A 24,309-nucleotide genomic window follows, 5' to 3' on the forward strand; every position below is an offset into this window, starting at 1 on the left:
CTGGTCTGGGAATGCAACCCATGACCAAGGTGGGGACAGAGGTGGTGGGAACGGTGAATCTTTCAAAATGCACAGCCACAAAGACTCATTTAGATCGTGAATTGCTCAAACATAAGAAACAAGTTTAGGTTGGAGTATTTGGACAAAACATGATCTTTTTTAAGGAGTCATTGTGTCTTCAGGCTCAGGATATTTTAGGCCAACGTATCAGGTAGACAATATTCATCATTTCACTTCCTAATGACTCTGTAATATGCCGTACCTGCTGTTTCTGCAAAACATGTACACAGGGCCTCATCACTCTTGGCCAGTGGCAGAATAAACACATCCATAGACCTTTCAGTATCCATTCTTTCTTTTATATATATATATATATTTATTTACTTATTTATTTATTTGGTTGCACCAGTTCTTAGTTGCGGCACGTGGGATCTTCGTTGCGGCATGTAAGCTCTTAGTTGAAGCATGTGGGATCTAGTTCTCTCACCAGGAATCGAACCCGTGCCCCCTGCATTGGGAGCATGGAGAGTCTTAGCCCCTGGACCACCGGGTAAGTCCCCTCAGTCTCCATTCTTATGAGTCAGAAACTACCAGACAGAGTTCTGTGATGGCCTGAGGGCTACACACTCAGGGGCCAAAACAAAAAAAGAATCCTTCTCTATTTTGTATGCCCCGGGCTTGTTTCTTAGCCTCTGAAGATCCATACAAAAGAAAATAAAAATGTGATAGATTTTTCCCCTGTAGATCTTGTGGAATAATTCTGAGCCAATATTTAATTTTTTCACCCCACACCTAGTAGTCTTCACCATCCCTATGTTTATTCAGCGAATTTAAATGTAGACATAGCCCCAGTTATCTAAAAATTGCACACAAAATCTAATCCCGATCAATTTAATAAGAACTGTTCTTGAAGTGCTTTATAAAAATAAACATTTTCTTGAACTCTAGTAAATTATATGCATACTGAAGTATTTAGGGAGCAGTGTACTGATGTCTATCATTTACTTTAAAATGAATTTTAAAAAGATGGATTAGAGCTTCCCTGGTGGCACAGTGGTTGAGAGTCCGCCTGCCAATGCAGGGGACGCGGCTTCATGCCCCGGTCCGGGAAGATCTCACATGCCGCGGAGCGGCTGGACCCTTGAGCCATGGCCGTTGAGCCTGTGCGTCCGGAGCCTGTGCTCTGCAACGGGAGAGGCCACAACAGTGAGAGGCCCGCGTACCACAAAAATAATAATAAAAATAATAAATAAATAAATAAAAAGATAGATTAATGGGTGGGTAGAGGGATGGATATGTGGTTAAATAACTATATTAAAATGTTAATGGTGAATCTCGGTGATAAGTATATATGTATTCTCTGCACCAGAGGCCTGTTAGTAATTTATATATTGCATGACATTTTCTATTTGAGTTTGACATGTAGAATCATTTTTAATTTCGTGGTAACTGACAGTCCTAATAGACCAGCTAATTTGTAACTAACAATATTGCTGTGTAATAGGAAAAAATGGTGTTTGCGTTTGAATTTTTAAAATTTTGCTATATGTTTGAAATTTTTCATAAAAACTCTAAATAATCACCATAAAAAAGAATGAAACAACGCCATTTGCGGCAACATGGATGGACCTAGAGATGATCATACTAAGTGAAGTAAGTCAGACACAGAAAGACAAATATCATATGATATCACTTATATGTGGAATCTTAAAAAAAAAAAAAGATACAAATGAACATATTTAAAAACAGAGAGGAAGGAATCAAACTCCCAAGATGGCGGCGGCATCGGAGGAGCGGATGGCTGAGGAAGGAGGCGGTGGCCACGGCGACTGCGGCTCCCCTTCCGCCATCGGCTCTACCCAGCGACTGCCCCCACCGCCCCCGCCCCAGCCCCTGCAGCCGGGGTCCCAGGCGCCCCCAGCCTCGGCGCTGGCTCCGGACCAGCTGCCTCAAAACAACATGCTCATGGCGCTGCCCATCGTAGCCATCGAAAACATCCCCAGCTTTATGTCCCAGGACGAAATTAGCCAGCTCCACCTGGTTTGTAAAAGAATGGACTTGGTCTGCCAGAGAATGTTGAATCAGGGATTTCTAAAAGTGGAGAGGTACCATAATCCATGTCAGAAACAAGTTAAAGCACAACTCCCAAGGAGAGAGTCAGAAAGGAGAAACCATTCATTAGCTCTTCATGCAGACATCCTCGCTGCTGTTTGAAACAAAGCTGTTTCTCTTAAATGTGACTTTCATGAAGTATGTGGACTCCAATCTCTGTTGCTTCTTCCCAGGAAAGGTGATTGATGAGATTTATCATGTGTTGAGATATGTCCATTCTACCAGAGCCCCTCAGCGAGCTCATGAAGTACTTCAAGAGTTAAGGGATATTTCCTCCATGGCAACAGAATACTTTGATGAAAAGATTGTTCCAGTTCTAAAGAGGAAATTACCAGGATCAGATGTATCTGGAAGGCTCATGGGCTCTCCTCCAGTTCCAGGACCTTCTGTAGCCCTGACAACAATGCAACTCTTCTCCAAGCAAAACCCTTCAAGACAAGAGGTTACCAAACTCCAGCAGCAGGTTAAGACAAATGGTGCTGGGGTGACTGTTCTCAGGTGTGAAATTTCTGAGCTTCGCACCAAAGAGCAAGAACAGCAGAAACAGCTTCAAGATCAGGACCAGAAACTGCTAGAGCAGACCCAGATTGTAGGTGAAAAGTAGAGCAGACCCAGATCATAGGTGAACAGAACGCATGGTTGGCAGAGCTGGAAAGCAAACTGTGAGAAGTAATGGAAAGTGCAGTAGGAGACTCCTCAGGGTCTGGGCAGAATGAAGAGTCTCCTTGGAAATGAAAAAAGGCCGCAGAAGCCATAGACTCTTCTTAGGAAATCTAAACATCTCCGAAATAGAAACCAGAATGTGCTTCTAGCTCCAGAGGAAGCCCTGACTTCGTAGCTTGAGCAGTTCTGCATATCAGGACACTGTGAGCAACATGGTGGCCCTTAGCTCTAGGCTTTCAGAACACAACGTAAACTTGAACTCTCATGGTTGGGACAGTCTTTTCCTGCTTCTCCTGGTTGAACTGATGCACAGAATCCTTTTATTTTGCAATAGATTTGTACTAACCAGACCTATCCTATCAGGTTTTGAGAAGTTAATTTTATTTCTGTGCAGATAATGTTTAAAGCAAGTTTATTTGTTTCTGCATATATGCACATTACATAAGGATCTTAAACCAGTCTTGACAGACTAGAAGTTAAGTTTAATACATAAAATGTCCTGTTCACTTGAAAGAAAAGACCCACTTTTTAAATGGACAGTATCTTGTTTTTTTTAAAAAAGTTGACTTTTTGTTATAAGTGACCTTTGTCTGGAATGCCTGAAAAGTCGTAAATGCTTTTTGGTATTGAAGTAATGGGTAACTAAAATGGACTTCCATAGTATTGGCTGTAGAAGGGACCTCTACAGTATTGACTATATATTTTTATAAACTACTGGCAAGGGACTTACCCAGTTGTTATATACATGTTTTCAGTTCTCTTTTGGGGTCATGTCCTACATTTGCATGGATGGATGCATGCACTGCCTAGTCAACTCACTTAAAAAGCTCTTGCACTGGTATTGATCTTGAACCTCTACACTTCTCCACTTTTTAGAGCAGCATCTTAGTTCATTTAAGTGCTTAACATCTTCCACCACAACAGCTTGCCTCTGGGGGCGGGGTGGTATTTGTATGTCCATTTGTCCTCCAGTTTTACAAGAATAAGAGAGTATTAAAGCCCATTGCTTTATCTATTCTCTGCAGGGTTCAGGTACACTGGCTAAGGCAGAACTCCAAATTCTTTACATTGATGTTAGACTTCTGGCAACTAGTATTCTTCCTTACTCACCACTGTGTATGCTCATTGATCAAATGTGGTCATGACCAGTGGTGTGAGTAGGAAACCCAACCTGTGGGATGCAGTTTTGCCATTGAAAGAAAGTTCACTGAAGAAAATTTTACTATGAAAAAGCATTTTGATCACTTCATTTCTGGGGGATGACCCGAGGGAAGCATTTTAATATTAATTTCAAGCTTTCCTTATCCTGCAACTTTAAACGAAAGCTTTAATTTCATTTGCACTCCTGTTTTGAGCTTGTAACTGGAAAAGCATGTCTTGCACTGTTCAACCTTCTAAGTGGTCACTTTAACAACCTCCAAATTGTGTACAGTGGTTATTTTCCCCAGTTGTATATTTTTGAATATACAAAATATACAACTATTACTGTCCTAGTTTTATTTTAATGTACTAAATTATGTAGTTATTATCTGCCTGTTAGTTCTTTTAAACAACTGTTGCCTTGGGCTTCAGTTATTTAAGGTAAACTTAGGTGTAGTATAGAATACTATTCCTTTCCAAGTGGGAGTTTGACACCTGTATAAAACCTAAGGTTTTGGTAAGTACCTTAGTTGAATAAAAGCACAAGGTCACTACTTTTTTTTATCTGTCCAACATGACATGGTTATGCATCCTTTAGATTAACCTCACCAAATGAAACTTTTTCTTATCCATTTTTAACATTGTCCTTACATAATATTGTCCTTGGATTTTTATCAATTCTTTCTCTAACTTTGAAACTCCATTTACAGTGTAGTATGTTTTCAATGAAAAGCCATAAAATAACATCCAAGTGTTTCATGGTTTTTTTTACCTTCATGGAAGGTAATTTTAAAATGAACAATTTCCAAAAAAAAAATTCAAAAAAATAAAAACAAAAAGAGACTCACAGACAAAGAAAACAAACTATGGTTACTGAAGGGAAAGGGGGAGGGAGGGATAAATTAGGAGGTTGGGATTAACATATACACACTACTCTATGTAAAATAGATAAACAACAGGACCTACTGTTAGCACAATATTTTGTAATAACCTACAAGGGAACAGAATCTGAAAAAGAATATTTCGTTATCCACCCTGTGATCTTTTTTTTTTTTTTTTTTTTTTTTTGCGGCACGCGGGCCTCTCATTGTTGCGGCCTCTCCCGTTGCAGAGCACAGGCTCCGGACGCGCAGGCTCAGCGGCCACGGCTCACGGGCCCAGCCGCTCCGCAGCATGTGGGATCTTCCCGGACCGGGGCACGAACCCGCGTCCCCTGCATCAGCAGGCGGACTCTCAACCACTGCGCCACCAGGGAAGCCCTACCCTGTGATCTTTTTTAAAGGAGTCATTTTGTCATCAGGCTGTGCTGTATACCCGAAACTAACATGACATTGTAAATCAACTATACTTCAATTTTTTAAAAAATCTAAATAATCATTTATTTATCAAAATTGTGTATAGTAGTCAAATGTAAAGGGAAAATGGTAGTCAAATTATATGAATCCTGGCAAGCTAGACAGAAGAAAACAACTCCTGTTTCTAACTCAAAATTCCCCTATTGCCCCTGGGAATGCTCTGGGTGGGAATCATTTTTTACCTGAGTTTTCTATCTCTCCTAAGCTTGTTTGTTCATTAACTGTTTAAGTGTTTTCTTCTCCCTTTGGCCTTACCATTCTAATGCTAAGCTTCATTTTAAAAGTCTCTCAAAGATTTGCACCGGTGAAATAATTCATGGAACTCACATGAGTCCCGATAAGTCACTTTCCCTGTCCACAGAGATGGTAAATTCCAGGTGCAATCTCAAAATATTTCACATCTTCCTACTCAATAAAAGTTCAGAGAGTTACAGACCCCTTTTTAACATAGTTTTCATTTTAGAGGTTACTCTTTCTCTGTATATCTAATAGATATTATTTGGGTTTTTTTCTCTGTGTCGTTATCCCCATGTCTCTTTCTCTCCATCTCTTTGCTATCTGAGGTCTCCCAGTCTCTATCTGTTTCTCCTCTGTCTGTCTATGTATCTCTGTCTCTCTCTGCCTGGAAATGAAAGAAAAGCAGTGCATTTGCAAAAATAGATGGAAACCAGCTAGAGTTCCCACTTATATAAAACTATCCCTGGGAACGGGAATTTCATCTTACCTGGCCAAAACTTTCGGTCTGGTCTTTTCAATTTCTCCTTCTTCCCTTCATTCCTTAAGAAGCTGCTTAAGCCTCATGAATTCCCTAGAGTGCAGGAAGGCCCAAAGGCACAATGACACTTCAGCCTTTCCAGTGTTTAATACTCTCCTTGGGGAAATGAAGGGGGCTGAGGGGAGGAGCAAACACTGTGTTTATGGGGACTGACACACCCCTTATGCTCACGCATGTTTTCTTGCCATTAGATAAAAATGGTCCTTCATTCTGTCAACACTGGTCTCAAAAATGAATACAAAAACTAGCCAGGGAGAGCATTCTCAAAAAATAATAATAATAAAGTAATATAAATGAAACTAGCTTTTTTAATTTTAATTGGAATTTTCTAGAAGAAAAATTTATCATAATTATTCCTATTTCATTGATTTACTCTCCACCTAAAGTCTCTAAACTATAAGCTCCTGAGAGCAGGGTGTGCTTACCATTCATCTTTGTGTCGTTCATATCCCCTAGCAAAGAGTCATACATATTAGGTCTCAAAGCAGCATGTGAAATGATTGGATGGATGGATGAATGAATTAATGAACTGAACAATGACAAACACTCCCTACAATGATAATCTTTACTCAGTCAGGGTAAAACTCAAGTGTCTGTAATCATCTTGGAAGCTCTAAACTAGCCCACACCAACCAGATTAGAGATCAGGATGGAGTCAGAGGAAATATAGAAGTATTTATAGAAGTGTATGCATGATAGAGCATAAGAATCAAGCTGCCATAGCATGAGACCTAACAATAATATGAGTTTAAGAACAAAGATGGTCATTTCCCTCTGAGATAGTTCAGTCCAAGGTGGGCATTCCAGGTCAGTAAGCAGCTTTCCTCCACACAGTCATTCAGGGACCCAGGCTAATGCAGACATGCTGTATTCAACATGTGGCATCTGAGGCTTCTGTAAGTAGCACCAGGGTAGCAAGCGGGAAGCGTGAACAAGCTAAACCCAGAGACTTTCTCCTAAACGAAGTGAAGCAGAAGTTGTTTACATGCCTTCCACCCACATTCTGCTGGGCAGAGCTGAGTCTCACAGCCACACCTTGTAGCAGGGAGGGCTTGAGATTTGATTTTCAACTAGGCAGCCGTGTGCCCAGCTCAACTCCATTACAGTGGAAGGAGGAGAAGGATGGATGGGGAAGGAGTGTCAGCTAACATTCACATCACATTTGTAAACATGTTCATCACCATTATCTAAATCTGAAGACGCAACTTGGAATGGAATGTTGTTTAGTTTTTGGCATAAGTGTTTGAGGAAATGGAGTCAAATGAGGTTTCCTGAAGGAAAAAAAAAAAAACAAAACTGTCAGAGGAGAGTCTATCATTAACAGAGTTGAATTCAAGCTTCTGTATTTTTCCAGGGTTGTTAAATGTGACATAAAACCTAGAGAGCCTTCTACACAGAGGATAACCTCCAAACTGATAGGCTAGTTCACGCTTCACCAAATGTCCCTTAATCATTCATGATGTGCGGACAACAGGGGCAAAGTCACCTTCGACTTGGAAGTAGGGTCACCTCGCAAGTAGCCAAGAGGCAGCAGGTGCTGACTAAATGTTCTGATTCCCTCAGGAAGATAATCACGCTCTCATATGTAAAATTCTTCAGCAAAAACGATGACACCTGGATATTGAATGCCAACCTGTGCTTTCAGTCTCCTGTTCCCTCTTCTGTTCAGAAGCCATCCACACATTCTTCCCTCTGACTCACCTGCCCAACAGCATTCCCTTCCTGTAAGCTCTCCACTCCGTAGGGCAGCAGCTTAGACCCCAAGATGACTTGAGGCTCAATGTCTTGAACTCCCTCCAGCACTGACCCTGGTTAGGTAGTAAGATCCTTATTTCTTCTGCTACTTCAGAGTACTTCCCACTCTGCTTGGCTCTGGATCCTCTCCTTGACCTTCAAGCCATCTTCCCACTTCTCCCGCAGGGAGAAATCTTTCCATCTTAGTTCCGTGAGACGAGGACTTGGGTGTAGGCAATTTATTTGGAAAGTGATCCAAGGAAACAAGTGTGGGGATATGGAAAGTAAGACCTGAGGAATAAAGCCAAAAGTGTGCCTTCATGAAGGCTACCTCTGCAGGCAACTGGGGTTAAGTCCTTCTGGAGACCCTCTGAGAAACTGAGAATGACCCTCAGAACAGCTCCAGGGAGAGGCCTTAGTCACCAAATGTCGCCCTTCAGTGGGTGAGGACTGCCCCTGGTGGCAGGATGAGGAAGCCCCCCTAGTGAGGGAGAAAGCCCTCCGGCGGAATGGGAGGCTGTGGGCATGCTCAGGAACTGTCCACCTGCCACAGGTGAGCTCATAGGTGCACAGAGGGGACTGGGGCACGGCATCAACGGCGTCTTCCCAGCTTCTTCAAAGAAAAATCTCCTCACTTAGAACCTCAGACTCCCCCTCCCACTGACTGTTCTCACCATGAGTGGAACCAAATTCCTCAAATCAAAGTTCACAACACCTCCCTTTTGCTCTTGCAAACATTTATGCCAAAATCCACTATTGAGCTCATCGTGGAGTACTGGGTTAGTTTCCTTCCATGATGTTTCCATCACTAAATTGTGAGCTCATCGAGGATAGAAATTCTATCTCTTTTGTAATGATTGGCACATAGTAGGATTTCAACAAATATTTGCAGAGAGAATAAATGGCAAATAATCACCTCAATAATATACCTCAACTCCAAAAGACCTTCTCAAATTTCTCCTTGTAACTGACAGGACATGTCCTCTTAGCTTACTCCTTGTTGTTTGACTACAAAAGCTATTCTGTTATTTCAAGAGAGACCCTGATCAAATGTATATCTGGTAAGTCGAGGAGGAAGAATCTCTTCTGAGAAGCTATGGGAGAAAAACAATGCTTTTGTTAACAAAAGAACATGAGAAAACTTGTTCTCTAAAATCATGGACTATCAGAAACTTTGCTGTTTGCTATCACATTTAGTGAGAATGAAATACCTCATTCTTGCCTGAAGGATCTAAGTTCTTTTAATACAGAAAAATAGCCTCAGTTTTCAACCCAGGTGCAGAGCTTCAGATAATGGTTTTGCACACAACACTCCACATTTATCTTAACTTGGTCATTCCCAAGGAAACAGGACCCTGGATTGTCATCTCAGGCCAGGCCTGGTGTCAGCCTCTTTATACATGGCCCTGCCTTGCTTTGAGCCAGTACAGCACTGCTTTGTTGAAATTTTACCTGAATCCCACCCCTCCCCCTAATACTATAACCAGCCTTTGTCTTCCTTTGTCCGGTGAGGCACTCCAGCATTCCTCATCCCCCCCTTGCTCAGCAAGTGAACCTAACTTTGTATCCTGTGTCCTTGGTGGTCTTTATCAAGTGGACTTTATCACCTGTGCCAATTTGTTTGTAGCATAGATTTTTTAAATTGAAGACTAGTTGATTTACAATATTGTGTTAGTTTCAGATGCATAGAAAAGTGATTCAGTTACACACATATTTTTTTCAGATTCTTTTCCATTATAGGTCATTACAAGATATTGAATATAGTTCCCTGTGCTATACAGTAGGTCCTTGTTGGTTATCTATTTTGTGTATAGTGATGTGTATCTGTTAATCCCAAACTCCTAATTTATCCCTCCCCCTGCTCTCCCATTTGATAATCGTAAGATTGTTTTCTATATATGTGAGTCTGTTTCTGTTTTGTAAATAAATTCATTTGTATTACTTTTAAGAGTCCACATATAAGTGATATAATATTTATCTTTCTCTGTCTGACTTATTTCAGTCAGTATGATAATCTCTAAGTCCATCCGTGTTGCTGCAAATGGCATTACTTCATTCTTTTATATGACTGAGTAATATTTCATTGTATATATATCACATCTTCTTTATCTATTCACCTGTCAATGGACACTTAGGTTGCTTCCATATCTTGGCTATTGTAAAAAGTGCTGCTATGAACGTTGGGGTGCATGTAACTTTTTGAATTCGAGTTTTAATATTTCCCTTATACATACCCAGGAGTCGGGTTGCTAGATCATATGTTAGTTTTATTTTTAGTTTTTTGAGGAACCTTCGTACTGTTCTCCACAGTGGATGCACCAATTTACCTTCCCACTAACAGTGTAAGAGGGTTCCTCTTCCTCCACACTCTCTCCCACATTTGTTGTTTGTAGACTTTTTCATGATGGCCATTCTGACTGGGGTGAGGTGATACCTCATTGTAGTTTTGATTTGCATTTCTCCAATGATTAGTGATGTTGAGCATCTTTTCATGTGCCTGTTGGCCATCTGTATATCTTCTTTGGAGAAATGTCTATTTAGGTCTTCTGCCCATTTTTTTATTGGGTTGTTTGTTTGTTTGTTTGTTTGTTGGTATTGAGTTGTATGAGATGTTGGTATATTTGGGAAATTAAGCCCTTGTTGGTAACATCATTTGAAAATATTTTCTCCCAGGTTGTAGGTTGTCTTTTCATTTTGTTTATGGTTTCCTTTGCTGTACAAAAACTTTTAAGTTTGATTAGGTCCCATTTGTTTATTTTTGATTTTATTTCTTTTGCTTTGGGAGACTGTTCTAAGAAAATATTGCTACAATCTGTGTCAGAGAATGTTTTGCCTGTGTTCTCTTCTAGGAGTTTTATGGTGTCATGTCTTATATTTAGGTCTTTAAACCATTTTGAGTTTATTTTTGTGTATGGTGTGAGGGAGTGTTCTAACTTCATTGATTTACATGTGGCTGTCCAGCTTTCACAACACCACTTGTAGCACAGATTAACTTATCAAGGTTGCTGTTCTGTACCATGAAAAGTACCTAGGGTTCGACACAGAGAAGACTGGGCAGGTAAACTTCAGTCAGGAGCTCAGTCACAATTTTTTTAAATTAATTAATTTATTTGTTTGTTTATTTATTTTTGGCTGTGTTGTGTGTTCGTTGCTGTGTGCGGGCTTTCTCGAGTTGTGGCAAGCAGGGGCTACTCTTCGTTGATGTGCACGGTTTCTCATGGCGGTGGCTTCTCTTGTTGTGGAGCACAGGCTCTAGGCATGTGGACTCAGTAGTTGTGGCTTGGGGGCTCTAGAGGGCAGGCTCAGTAGTTGTGGCTCACGGGCTTAGTTGCTCCGTGGCATGTGGGATCTTCTTGGACCAGGGCTCGAACCCGTGTCCCCTGAATTGGTGGTGGATTCTTAACCACTGTATCACCAGGGGATCCCTCAGTCACAATTTTTTAAAAGGTCTATAGGCTTCAAGGGTATAGTGGTCTTTTAAGAAGGGTAAGTTTGTAGTGGACCTAACCTAGAGGAGAAGGGGTAAAGAGAGCAGCCATGACAATGTGAAACAGCTGCCTACCTGGAATGGTGACCACTCTCTTTACAGGAAACTTCCATCCACCCTCAGCTCCAGTGAGAGCTGTACCACCGAACACAGTCCTCATGCAATGATTGGCCAGGGAATCAGCATGTGACCCAAGCCTAGCCAATCAAAATCCTCCCTCGGGTATTTTTCCTAACATCTCTGGTTATGAAGCTTTAAAGATATAATGCTGAAGTTGCCTGTTGCCATGGCTTCTGTTTTGAGAGGCACTCAGCTCCCAAAACACAGAGGAAAGCAAAAATGAAATCCTGAGGACGTTCAAGGACCTGCCCTTTCCACTTTCTCTTCTTTCCTTCCTTCCTTCTTCTTTTTCTTTCTTTCTTTCTTTTCTTTCTTTCTTTCTTTCTTTCAAGTCAGTACATTACCTACCTCTCTTAAGCTAGCTCAATTATGAATTTTGATCATTTTTAACTCAGAATAATCCCTATGACTTTCACATAGACCCCATGTAAAACTTTTTCCAGGATCCTATGTTATACTTTCTTACTTGAGCTTTATTCCATCTCTGCAGATGCAAGCCTGCACCTTTTTTGTCAGACAACGAACACCATATAATTCAACATCTATTCCTATTTTCTTCTGCTACAAGGAATCCAAAACCAAATACAACATCCAGCTGAAGAAAATGTTTGTACATTCACAGAATTTAGCCCTGGAAAGGATCTTGTGAATCATCTAGTCAAACCTTATTATTTTGCAAAGAAAACTTGAGGTCCAAAAAGGTGATGTAATTTGCCCAAGGGACATAAGCAATTAATAGCCATTTTCTTGGGTAACTGATCACATCTCCCACCCTACTCTCACTATATTCTCCCTGACCTTTTATTTGAAAACTGCATCAGTAAGAGTGTCTCCATTTTCATCTTCACTGATGGGAGGGCAGATGGCAGAAAATGAGGGATGATCCCAGGAAAATAGGGAGGGAAAGGGGCAGAGATAATGAGATTTAACCAAGGAATTAATACTATTCAGACACTACAAAAGCCTGGAAGTTTACTTAAGAGACAGAGTTCACAATGATTTCAGGAAGGAAAGGGATTATGAAGGAGCCAGGGAGAAGGACTTGTATATTGGCAAGAGAAGATTTTGACTTGTCTTATGCTCAGGAGTTCCTAAAACATTTCAGTGCTCTAAAAACTTAAAGACATTTACTCATGCTTAATAGAATGAAGGAAGCAATGGTAGTCACAAATGTGTAGCTTGTTGTATTCAATCAGAACTGTGTAAAAAATCAGGCTGTGGAAGAATCTCAGATGTAAGCCACCCTTCACACACCCTTCGTGGGTGAGAAATGATGAGAAGGCAAATTATGCAATAAATGTAATCTGTGATTCAGAATATCTTTGTGGGATCTTTGGGAGATAAGATGCTAGCAGCAATGAAGAAGAGGGGTCACTGTCAACTCCATGAGCCAATATGAGACTCCATCAGAAGAGCATGTGCTTATTAGTGGACAAACTAGCTTCCATTGGTAACATCAGACTCATCTCCCTCTCAAACACCTCTTGATCTGGAAGCTGGAGGAGATACTTAGGACCACAGTCTTGCTCTCTACTTCCCAGCCCCTGTAAACAGAGACATAAAGGCCTCTCATTTGGGGCCAGACAGGAAGGCATCAGGGTTTGAAAACTATCTCCCTCCATCCTCACCCGCAAACTGGATCCCTGCAGAGATGAAGAGCCCCAGTTATCACCACCAAATGCTGGCTGAGTATCCACAGTAGGAACAGCATTCCCCTGACCTCTTGGAATCCAAGACTAATCCCAAAATCTATGTTCCTTGGAAAGACAAGATTGATGCACCCATGACAAAGAGCAGACAAGAAGGGATTGAGAAACAAAACATAAACCAACAACAACAATAAAAAATAACTAACTTTGGTACAGCCAAAGCTGGGGCTTTTTGGTCATTTGTATGATATCATTTTCACATCTATACTTAGAATGTTCAGTAATTCTGTTACACAACTTTATCAAGTTTCGGGGAAACAGGTCCAAACCCATTGTGGAAGAGAGAATTGGCTTTGTGTCTTCACCTGGAAAATCACATGTTTAACATTTAATTGGATAGAATTTGTAGAAGGAAAAATAGCATTCCTTCCTCCAAAAACAGTTGCTCAATTTTCATATAATGACTAGTTGATTACAACAAGATCAAGAAGTCATAGTCAGGGCATCCATGATCCCAAGGTTGGCCATAAGTTCATCCTCTTGTGACAAACATAGTTTACAGTTTTAAGTGATAAACACTGCTCTCTGTAATAAATATTCTAACAAATGTAGTTCCTTATAACACAAACTAATGGTCTCAAAGTTACTAGTCTTTCTAAGGTTTATATTAAGTAAACTTTTGACCATTACAGGAAACTCTGCCTTTGTAGAAAACTGACTTAGCCCGAAAATCAACTTTCTGACAAGATACACGTTAAAAATAAGTTTAACCCCTGACATTGACAGTTTGGGGTATACGTAACCAAGCTGTGTGTATGTATGTAAAAGAAAGAGACAGCCAGCTGGAATAAATGTGATGAAATTGCCCCTGCTCCAAAAATAAAAATATAAAATAATAAATAAGTTTAACCCCAATTTTTTTGCAACTGGCATATAAGTATTTTCTAATCTTCCTAATCTATGTAGGGCAGTGTTTTGCCTTCTCAAAAGCACTTGCATTGACGACTTACTATTCTTTCAAATTTACTGCTATGGAAATTATTAAACTTAATTTTAATCAAGGCTGATTAATTCCTACACCAGTCAGATAGAGCACGGTGAGATTTCCCATATCCTGGATGTGATGTGGTTGGTAAATTCTTTAAAACACTTTCCCACAGTATAGCATGTGGATTGTAATTTTCAACTGCACCCTAGGAGCAGTGGATTGCCCTAATGTGATGGTCAAGTAGCATTTAATCAAAAGGTTACACACTAGAGATGGCTACAGCCAGTGCTTCAGCTGTCTCTATCTTCAACCAACAGCAGGTATTTTGTTAATTAGCATAAGTACCACTGGAAATGGAATTTCTCTGGTGAAATCCATGATGTTCTAGATGGGTGGATTTGCCAGAAACACTTTTAGAAACATTGCCAGAAACACTTTTAGAAACACTCCCATTACTGTACAAACAGGGTATAAGAATTTAACAAGCCTAGTGTACTTTGGGAATATTCCGCTGAGTCTTGCTTCTCAAAGATTCTGTGTTCAAGCCCTGATTTGGAAGGATTCTTGATACCCTCACTCACCTAAGTAGTGAGCCAAAGCCTGACCCTAGAACACTGTCACACTGGCCTCTGGAGAGTCATTCTTTCATGCAAAGAACGTCTTGTTTCTATAAGACAAATAACTAGCCCTTTCTTCCTCTTGCCAAGCAGGAGGCAAGATATGTAGCTCTAGCTTTTAATGATTGGACATTACAGATATTAATCAAAAACTAAAATAAAATAAAAACAAAGAGCCTAATAATTGTGAACAACCACATCAGCATAGGTCAGGGTGTGGTACTGAGGCATCTACCTTTTTTCTGTGGATTGATTTTTCTGTGCTTAGTTATAATAGGAATTTAAACAGCTTATAATAAGAAGGCACCTTAAATAATAAACACAGAACAAAAAGAGACAGACCAAGTGACAAAAAAGGAAGAAAGGAGGAAAATACATCAAAAACCACTGGCTGAGTAAAAGAATAGCAGTTAAGCATAGAACTTGGCTCTGAGCTTCCAAACAGGGAAGCATTGTGTGGCTGGTCTAGAATGGTGTCTTAAAACAATCCTGGTCCACCCCAGTGGGGATGCACCCAAACAGAATGACACTTGGCAGCCTTGTTGTGCTTATGGCCTTTATCCTGAACTGCTCACCTCAACATTTCTCTTATGCCTTTGACTAGTTTCCCGTTTACTGCCTCAGCTTCCCCCTCAGACCTAAAAATGCCTGATATGCTTTGCCGAAAGCAAATTTGAAGGTTATCATAATTCTCCTATGAAGAGCTAGTAAGCACATTCAAAGTTTTATTCAATTCATTAATGCAGAAACGAGCAGGAAGACAAAGCCAGTCCCAAGAGGCTTTGAGAAATTTGGTTTGTACAGTCCGTGGAATAAAGGCAAGCTGAAAATAGGAGTGCTAAGTCAGATACAAGGCTGATTAACATCCTACGAGACAATAAAACCTTAATCTTTGGGATTATCTTCTCCACTGGACAAGAAAAAAAAGTCCTTTCTCAGTTTAATACAACTTAATGTCTGACTTTTCAGAGCTGTAAAACAAATGGGATCTAATTAAATTTCAAATACCAAGTCAAAGTTCTATTCCCTGGGATTCAGATGACCCTGAGGCACCCTTATTAGAAAATGCCCTAACGTGGCGTTAAAATGTCAGGTAATCCTCTTTTTACTTTATTCCCAACTTTTAGATAATTTTCCTGAACAGCTTTTTTTTAACTTTAATCTACAAGTAACCTGCTTTCTCTCTGACTGCTCAGCTGTGAACAGAAACAACTCCCCCTGACACACACATACACACCATTGCTACCCCTTGCAACTGGGGCATATTCAGGAGGTTTGCACTGGCCATCCTGGCAGCCCTTATATATTACTTAACTTTCTTTGGTCAACAGTAGGATGCCAGTTCATGGGTGAAGCAAAAATTGTCCAGACACAGCAAGAATCACAAACTTTGGTATACATAGAATCTTCTAGGGAAATCTGATTCCGTGAACTTGGAGTGGGGTTCAGATATCTTTAACCGTCATCCTCAAGGGATTCTTGCTTTTTCTACCTTCTGGTCCATAATCTGCCCCATCTCCTGATTTACTTACTTCACATGTTTGTTCCTGGGAATTTGCAAGACGAAAAAGATTTATAAACATATATTTGCTATCAGTCTGCCCTTCCCCAATTCCCACGCTGGTGGGAGGAATCAGCACTAAGATTCTTTGTCCCTCCCCCAGTCAACCTCATGAACTAAATGAAAATCCTCTGTTTCAACACAACTGAGGAGGATTCAGCTGGATGTCTGGGGAAGAGGCAGCAGAGGCCATTACCTGGGTTGAGAATGGGGGCATAAATGTCCTGAGCCTATCCCTGTGTGCCCCCTGAGCCCCAGGAGATGGCGGCCTGTGGTGGAGGCCTGACCAGGGCAAATCTGCAGCCCAGGGCAGCCCAGAGGGCTGCTTCTCTGGTTTGCTGGGTGCAGGTAGGAGAACCAACCGTGTGGTGGCTACCACTATGGAACCAGGGAGCCGTGGCCCAAGTGGAGGTACCTTGGACTCAGGACCCCCTCCTGCTCCAAGCTGAGGATTCTTATTTGACCCTGTGGAGATGAGAAGAGAATCCCAATAATGTCTGAGGTTGAATTTCCTACCAGCCAGGTAGAGGCAGGTAAAGGTAAATCCTTGGAAAACTCCATCACACAGAGAGAAAAAGACACAGAGAAGAAATTTAGTGTAGTCATCAAGAGCAGGGACTCTGGGGTCTAAAGTTCTGGTTTAAATCCTGGCCCTGCCTCTTACTAACTGTATGTCTCTGGGCCAATTTCTTTCTTTTTTTTAATTCTACTGAAGTATAGTTGATTTACAACGTTGTGTTAATTTCTGCCATACAGCAAAATGATTCAGTTATACATATATATTCTTTTTCATATTCTTTTCCATTATGGTTTATTACAGGATATTGAATATAGTTCCCTGTGCTCTACAGTAGGTCCTTGTTGTTTATCTATTTTATATATTGGGTTGGCCAAAAATTTCATTCAGATTTTTCTGTAAAATGTAATATAATAGTTTGCATCTGCTAATCCCAAACTCCCAATCCATCCCTCCCCCACACTCCCTCCACCTTGGCAAGCATGTCTGTTCTCTATGTCTGTGAGTCTTTCTGTTTCATAGATAAGTTCATTTGTATCGTACTTTAGATTCCACATGTAAGTGATATCATATGATATTTGTCTTTCTCCGACTTCACTTAGTATGATAATCTCTAGGTCCATCCATGTTGCTGCAATGGCATTATTTCATTCTTTTTTATGGCTGAGTAGTATTCCATTGTATGTATATACCACATCTTCTTTATCCATTCATCTGTTGATGGACATTTACATTGCTTCCAAGTCTTAGCTTTTGTGAATAGTGCTGCTATGAACATTGAGGTGCATGTATGTTTTTGAATTATAGTTTTGTCTGGATATATTGGGCCAATTTCTTAATCTATCTGTGTCTCAGTTTTCTTATCACTAAGATGAGGATAGTAAGAGCCCTGATCTTCTAGGATGACTGACAAGTTTGAATGAGTTAACACAGGCAAAGCATTAGAATGATGCCTGGCATATAATAAGTGCTACATAGGTTTCTATCATATTATCCTAAAACTCAAATACTGTGGGGTAAAAGTCACACCAGCCACATTTACAGGGCGCCCTGATGAACTTCGTTCTCGGGAACAATTTTTACCCCTTTGCACAGGTGTTTCACTTTTGACTGTTTCTAACTTTGTTCTTCAGCAGAAAGTTGGGTTCCTGAGATTAAATCTTATTTTATAAAGCTGCTCTGGGAGGGGGTGAGGGTTGAGGTTGGGAGAGAGATTTGGACAAAGTTTGCAGGAATTTGACTTAATTGAAGAATGATATCACATTTATAGAAAATTTGAAAGTTTTCTCCTAAGAATAGGAATGAAACAATATTGTCTGCTATTACTGCTTGTATTCAACACCATTATAGATGTCATATTTGAGGCAATTTAACAAGAAAAAGAAATAAATCTTATAAGACTTGGGAAGAAATAAAGCTATCACAATTTGAACTATTAAAAAAAGAACTGAGGGGGCTTCCCTGATGGCGCAGTGGTTGAGAGTCCGCCTGCCGATGCAGGGGACGCGGGTTCGTGCCCTGGTCCGGGAAGATCCCACATGCTGCAGAGCGGCTGGGCCCGTGAGCCATGGCCGCTGAGCCTGCGCATCCGGAGCCTGTGCTCCGCAACGGGAGAGGCCACAACAGTGAGAGGCCCATGTACCGCAAAAAAAAAAAAAAAAAAAAGAACTGAGGAATGAAATAAGAATATGATTTTATATATAGATAGATAGATATAGATATATATACCCTCTATATTCAGCTGTTTTTATGATTCATTTCTTTATTTCACAAATTATCTGTGCACTGAATTTATCTTTTAACCTTATATGTTGCACACACACACACACAAATGCACACAAACATGCTCTAAGGTATTAACAGAAAATCTAAAAAAAAAAATGTAAGCCTAAAGAAAAAAGAAATATCACCCATAAATACAATCCACCACCCGGAAATAACTTCAGGGGTCCCTTTTAAAAAGGAAGGTGCACCTTGCTTTGCTCTTTGAAGGTTGTTTTCCTTCTACTGTGTTGGCTATGGTGGAAGATGAGCTGGGTGCAGCCAAGAAAGAAGAAGAGCTGGGCCCAGTGGGTAGAGATGAAGAAATGTCGTGGCCACGTGACCCACCACTTGCTGAGCTCATCTCTCTGATCTACATTGAGCAGGTCACAGGCAGCATTTTCTGGGCAGGTCTTTTCTGAATCCAAAAGCTAAAAGCTGTACTTTGAGCAAATTTTAGCCTCTGGTCCCAGATTCTAACCGCAAAACCTAGAGATGTCAGCCCCTCTGCAAAGCTCATTCAAAAGCTGGAATGAATGAGCTGATTGCTGGATGAAAGAGGAAGATCTCTGCTTCCCCATCTATCCAAGCAGAGCTTGGACCAGCATTCAGGCTGCCGGGCACATTTACAGCCCAAGGACACTGATCCAGCCACACTCCTGGCCCCCGGGACTGTGTTCTCCCTGAACGGTTTCCATATTTCTACTTTGGAGAAAGGCAGGTCTCTTAGTTAAAGCCTTAGACACCAGCACTTGAAGGTAGGTGATAATTTGGAAGATGAGTCCAGGAAGCAGGAGGGAAGGAGTGGGGAGAGCCGGGTATGAGTCTGTGTCATTAGATCCATCGCTGCTGCTGTGAGCTAGGGGGGCTGGACCCCCTGAAACCTCCCAAGAAGCAGGAGAAGTGTGCCTCCTGGAATCGTACCCCTAAAAGATGAGAGGCCAGGACAATTACCTGTTCCCTGTTGGTTGAGGGCGACTCCCAAGGCATCAACTTCAGGCCATGCTTACTAGAAGGTCCGAAGGATTCCCTTTAGCATTAGAGAAAGCCCTGCGTTAGAACGTGGGAAGACACGGTATACACACTTGAGGGGCAGGTCGCTAGGGTGGTGGGTCCAGGCTCTCCGGAAATCTCCACCACAGCTGCCACTGACGTCAGAGGTGGGCCAAGGGGGCGTGACCTGGGGCCCAGCAGTGCCTGCTCAGCACAGAATGAGCTGGCTGCACCCCACCTGGTTCCATACTTCTAGACACCTGGCTTCAGGCCCATTTCACAGACAGAACAATCGAGACTTAGAGAGTTTGAACGGCTGCAATTTTGCACCCCCTGGAAGTGGGAGAAAAGCAATGAACCTGTGTCTCCTGCTGCCTGACCCACTCTTCCTTCAGTCCCCAAGCCCACTCGCAGTAGGAAAAAACTGGAATCTTCCTCTCTGTTCTTTTCTGCTAAAAGGTTCTCCCACCTGGCAGCCTGGAGCACACTGACTCTTCTGCTGGGGCCTCTGGTCCTGTCAAGAGGCAGTGTATGTAACCTGGGTTAAACACATGAGCTCTGGGTTCCTGGCTCATCCCAGCTGTTTGACCTTCAGCTGGTTACCCTGACTCCCTGTGTCTCAGGTTCCTCAGCTGTAAAATGGGATAATTATTGTACGCAATTCACAGCACTCATTGAGGATTAAACGAATTAATACTTGTAAAGCACTTCAAAGGCAGCACTCAATAAATTCATTCAGCACTCACTCAACAGTATTATTGAGCAACTACTTTATTTTAGGTACTGTTCTAAATTCTGAAGATGCTGCAGCAAATGAACAAAGTCTCTTCTCACCCATTTCCTACACCAGCGATTCTCATTACCCTGGATGAAATGGGCGCCATTAGGGGCAGAGAAGTAACTTAGATCACTCTGTGAGGTGGGAAATAGACTATTCCAGAGCAAAGATGGGAGCAGGGTAACCGTTGAAGAGGCTATAAATATCGGTTTTATAGAAGTATTATTGCAGGGAGGGGCTCCCATAATAAACCTGGTGCTGCCCTGCCTGGAGGGACACACACCCCAGACGCGCAGCACTTACAAAAAACTCTTCTGCATCCTGTCTCAACTAACTACTGTGTGTTGAGACAACCAGTACTATGCATTCTTCCTACTTCATGTTATTTAATGTAGGAAATTACTATTATTGAATCAAGAACTCCATGAGCTAAGTATTATCAATACAGATAAAGAGATCGAGACTCAGAGAGATGAAGTAGCATCTTTCCTGAATTTTCACACCGAGATCTCTCACGCATCCTTGTACTACCTCCTTGATAACAGCTGAGGATGGCAACTACCTAACTAACTTGTTAAAACTTAACTTAGGGGCTTCCCTGGTGGCACAGTGGTTGAGAGGCCGCCTGCCAATGCAGGGGACTCGGGTTTGTGCCCCGGTCTGGGAAGATCCCACATGCCGCGGAGAGGCTGGGCCCGTGAGCCATGGCCGCTGAGCCTGCGCGTCCGGAGCCTGTGCTCCGCAGCGGGAGAGGCCACAACAGTGAGAGGCCCGCGTACTGCAAAAAAAGAAAAAAAAATTTAACTTAGTGTTCATTCAGTTTGCATCTATAATGATACCATTCTTAGTCACTTTCTCCTGTGTTTTCTTTGGCTGGAGAGGACTGGAGTTGAGCCAGTGATCTAGAAACTACATCTACCCCCCGTCAACCTCTGGGACCGGAATATAAAAGGTTTTCTGGGGAGGCTGAAAATAAAGTTTAAGAACCACCGTAGAGAGAGTCCAAGTTAATATTGCTACATAACAAACTACCCAATACTTAAATGCTTAGAACAATCATTTTAGCTTGCTCACAATTTCTTTTTTAGCATAGAGATGGTGTTTATTTGTATTATTTCTTTTAACTTCTACATGTAAGTGATATCATATGATATTTGTCTTTGTCTGGCGTACTTCACTTAGTACGATAATCTCTAAGTCCATCCATGTTGCTGCAAATGGCATTATTTCATTCTTTTTTATGGCTGAGTAGTATTCCATTGTATGTATGTACCACATCTTTTTTTTAATTTATTTTTTATTGAATTATAGTTGTTTTACAATGTTGTGTTAATTATTGCTGTACAGCAAAGTGATTCAGTTATACATATATATATATACACACACACATTCTTTTTCAGATTCTTTTCCAATATGGTTTATCACAGGATATTGAATATAGTTCCCTGTGCTGTACAGTAGGACCTTGTTGTTTATCCATTCTCTATATAATAGTTTGCACCTGCTAAACCCCAAACTCCCAATCCATCCCTCCCCTACCCCCTTCCCCCTTGGCAACCACAAGTCTGTTTTCTATGTCTATAAGTCTGTTTCTGCTTTATAAATACGTTCATTTGTGTCATATTTTAGAGTCCACATATAAGTGATATTATAGGGTATTTGTCTTTCTCTTTCTGAATTACTTCACTTAGTAAGATAATCTCTAAGTCATCCATGTTATTGCAAATGACATTATTTCATTCTCTTTTATGGCTGCATAGTATTCCACTGTGTATATATACCACATCTTCTTTAACCATTCATCTGTTGATGGATATTTAGGTTGTTTCCATGTCTTGGCTATTGTGCATAGTGCTGCTATGAACATAGGGGTGCATGTATTTTTCTGAATTATAGTTTTGTCTGGGTATATGCCAGGAGTGGGATTGCTGGATTACATGGTAATTCTATTTTTAGTTTTCTGAGGAACCTCCATACTGTTTTCCACAGTGGTGGCACCAACTTACATTCCCACTGACAGTGTAGGAGGGTTCCCTTCTCTCCACACTCTCTCCAGCATTTATTATTCGTAGACTTTTTAATGATGGCCATTCTGACTGGCGTGAGGTGTGTGCCACATCTTCTTTATCCATTCACCTGTTGAGGGACATTTACATTGCTTCCATGTCTTGGCTATTGTAAATAGTGCTGCAATGAACACTGGGGTGCATGTATCTTTTCAAATTATGGCTTTCTCCAGATATATGCCCAGGAGAGGGATTGCAGGATGACATGGTTGCTCACAATTTTGTGGATCAGGAATTCAGGACAGGCTTGGTTGATGGTTGTCTCTCAGGGGTCTCTGATGAAGCTGGGGTCTCTGATATAGTCGGAGTCTTGGACGTCAGCTGGGACTGTGGTCATCTAATGGCTCCGCTGTTCTGGATGTCCAAGGTGCCGCCCTCATGCACTTGGCCAGCAATTTGTCCTTTCTGTAGCTGGGCGTTCTGCTGGGCTGTTGATCAGAGTGCCTATTCATGGCCTCTCCAACTTGGTCTCAGAGTGATCAGATTTTTTCCATGGTGTCTGGTTTCCACAGAGAGAGCATCCCAACAGAACAGGCAGAAGCTCCATGGCTTTTTATGACAGGGCCTCAGAAATCATAGTATCACTCCTAACACAACTATTTGTCAATGCTGTCACAGCCCATCCATATTCAGAGGGAGGGGACACAGACCCCACTTCCCAATGGGAGATGTGTCAAAGAATATGTAGACATACTGTCCACAGAGAATTTGTCATCTGACAGTGTTCAAGAACTGTCTGCCTAACTCATATATTTTGCTGGTGGGAAGGTAAATATATATTCCATGATATAACCCTCACGGAAACCAATCTGGAAATATTTATCAAAATTATAAATGCATACATTCTTAGATGGAACAATTCCACTTCTGGGACTTTACCTTATGGTATGGTCAACTCAAATCACTACACTTTAATATTTCAGGAGTTTTAAAGATGCAGGGCCAGCATTTCCACTAAAGAAAAGGTGGGTGCATTTGCTAAATTTAAGGAAACCACAAAATGATTTAGTAGTTAGGATTATTGAGTTTAATCCTAACTATTTTTTCTTGGCCTCCAATGTGGCCAGCATGCTACCTGCTTTACATCCATTATATCTAATCCTTTGTACAACTCTCTAAGGTTCATTATTTCTGTTTCTCTGCAGCTGTGGAGAAATGGAACTTGCCCAAGACCCCACAGCTAATTAAGTGGAGGACCTAAAATTCATGATCCAGTTCTGCCTGCGTGAACTGTGGTTCCCCAGCTCACAGAACCATAGTTCAGTCTTTCAAGCTACATGCTTTCATGTGAAAATCTCTGGTCTCTCTACATTTCTAAACAGCACAATGTAAGAGAATAGTTCATTACAATTTGCTTCCTGTCAGAAGTAACATGTAAAGATGATTCTACACAATTCTTTGAAAGAGAAAGACTATGAGATTAATGTTTGTACTGAATATTTCCTTAGAAATGGAAATTACTCTTGCAGTGTGTAAGTAGAACACGTGTCAGTTTGCATAGCTTGTTAAGAAATTCCCTGGAAATTGAATCTCTGTGCAGTTTGCCCCCATCTCTTCTCTTGCCAACATTGCACAAGGACAGCTGGAAGATTTGAGAACTGCAATTAATACAGATAAGTAATGGCCTTTTACCACCCAAAATAAGGAGTAGGCATAGATAATGAGCCAAAATGTTTTGCCTTAGCAAATTAGCCCACATCCTCTCCACTTCCTGATTCCTCACAAGTGTCATCGGAGGGAGCTGCCCAAGTAGGAGCTGTCCCGTCCCAGCACCTACACACTTACACACTTACACACATAGGCACGTGTGCACAGCCACACTCTTTGCACCTGAAATTTACCCTTGCTCGTTTCCCTGAACTACAAATGCACAGAAAATGCTCCATCTTAGCAGACTCTTAGAGCAGACAGTTTCTTAGGCTGAACGAATCACGCCCCTGCTCATTTACAACAGCTCCATATTGCTCCAAACTCCTTCCATGAATAAATTTAA

At 41.3% G+C, this 24,309-nt stretch overlaps 1 pseudogene; it reads left to right on the forward strand.

Annotated features, from left to right (window-relative positions):
• Positions 1-649: 649 nt before the first annotated feature.
• Positions 650-3,369, forward strand: LOC149749447 (F-box only protein 28 pseudogene; annotated as a pseudogene).
• Positions 3,370-24,309: the final 20,940 nt, after the last annotated feature.

The sequence above is a fragment of the Delphinapterus leucas genome, chromosome 4 (assembly GCF_059928025.1).
Source record: "Delphinapterus leucas isolate spDelLeu-1000000601 "Yukka" chromosome 4, BTC_Dleu_Yukka2, whole genome shotgun sequence".
NCBI lineage: Eukaryota > Metazoa > Chordata > Mammalia > Artiodactyla > Monodontidae > Delphinapterus > Delphinapterus leucas.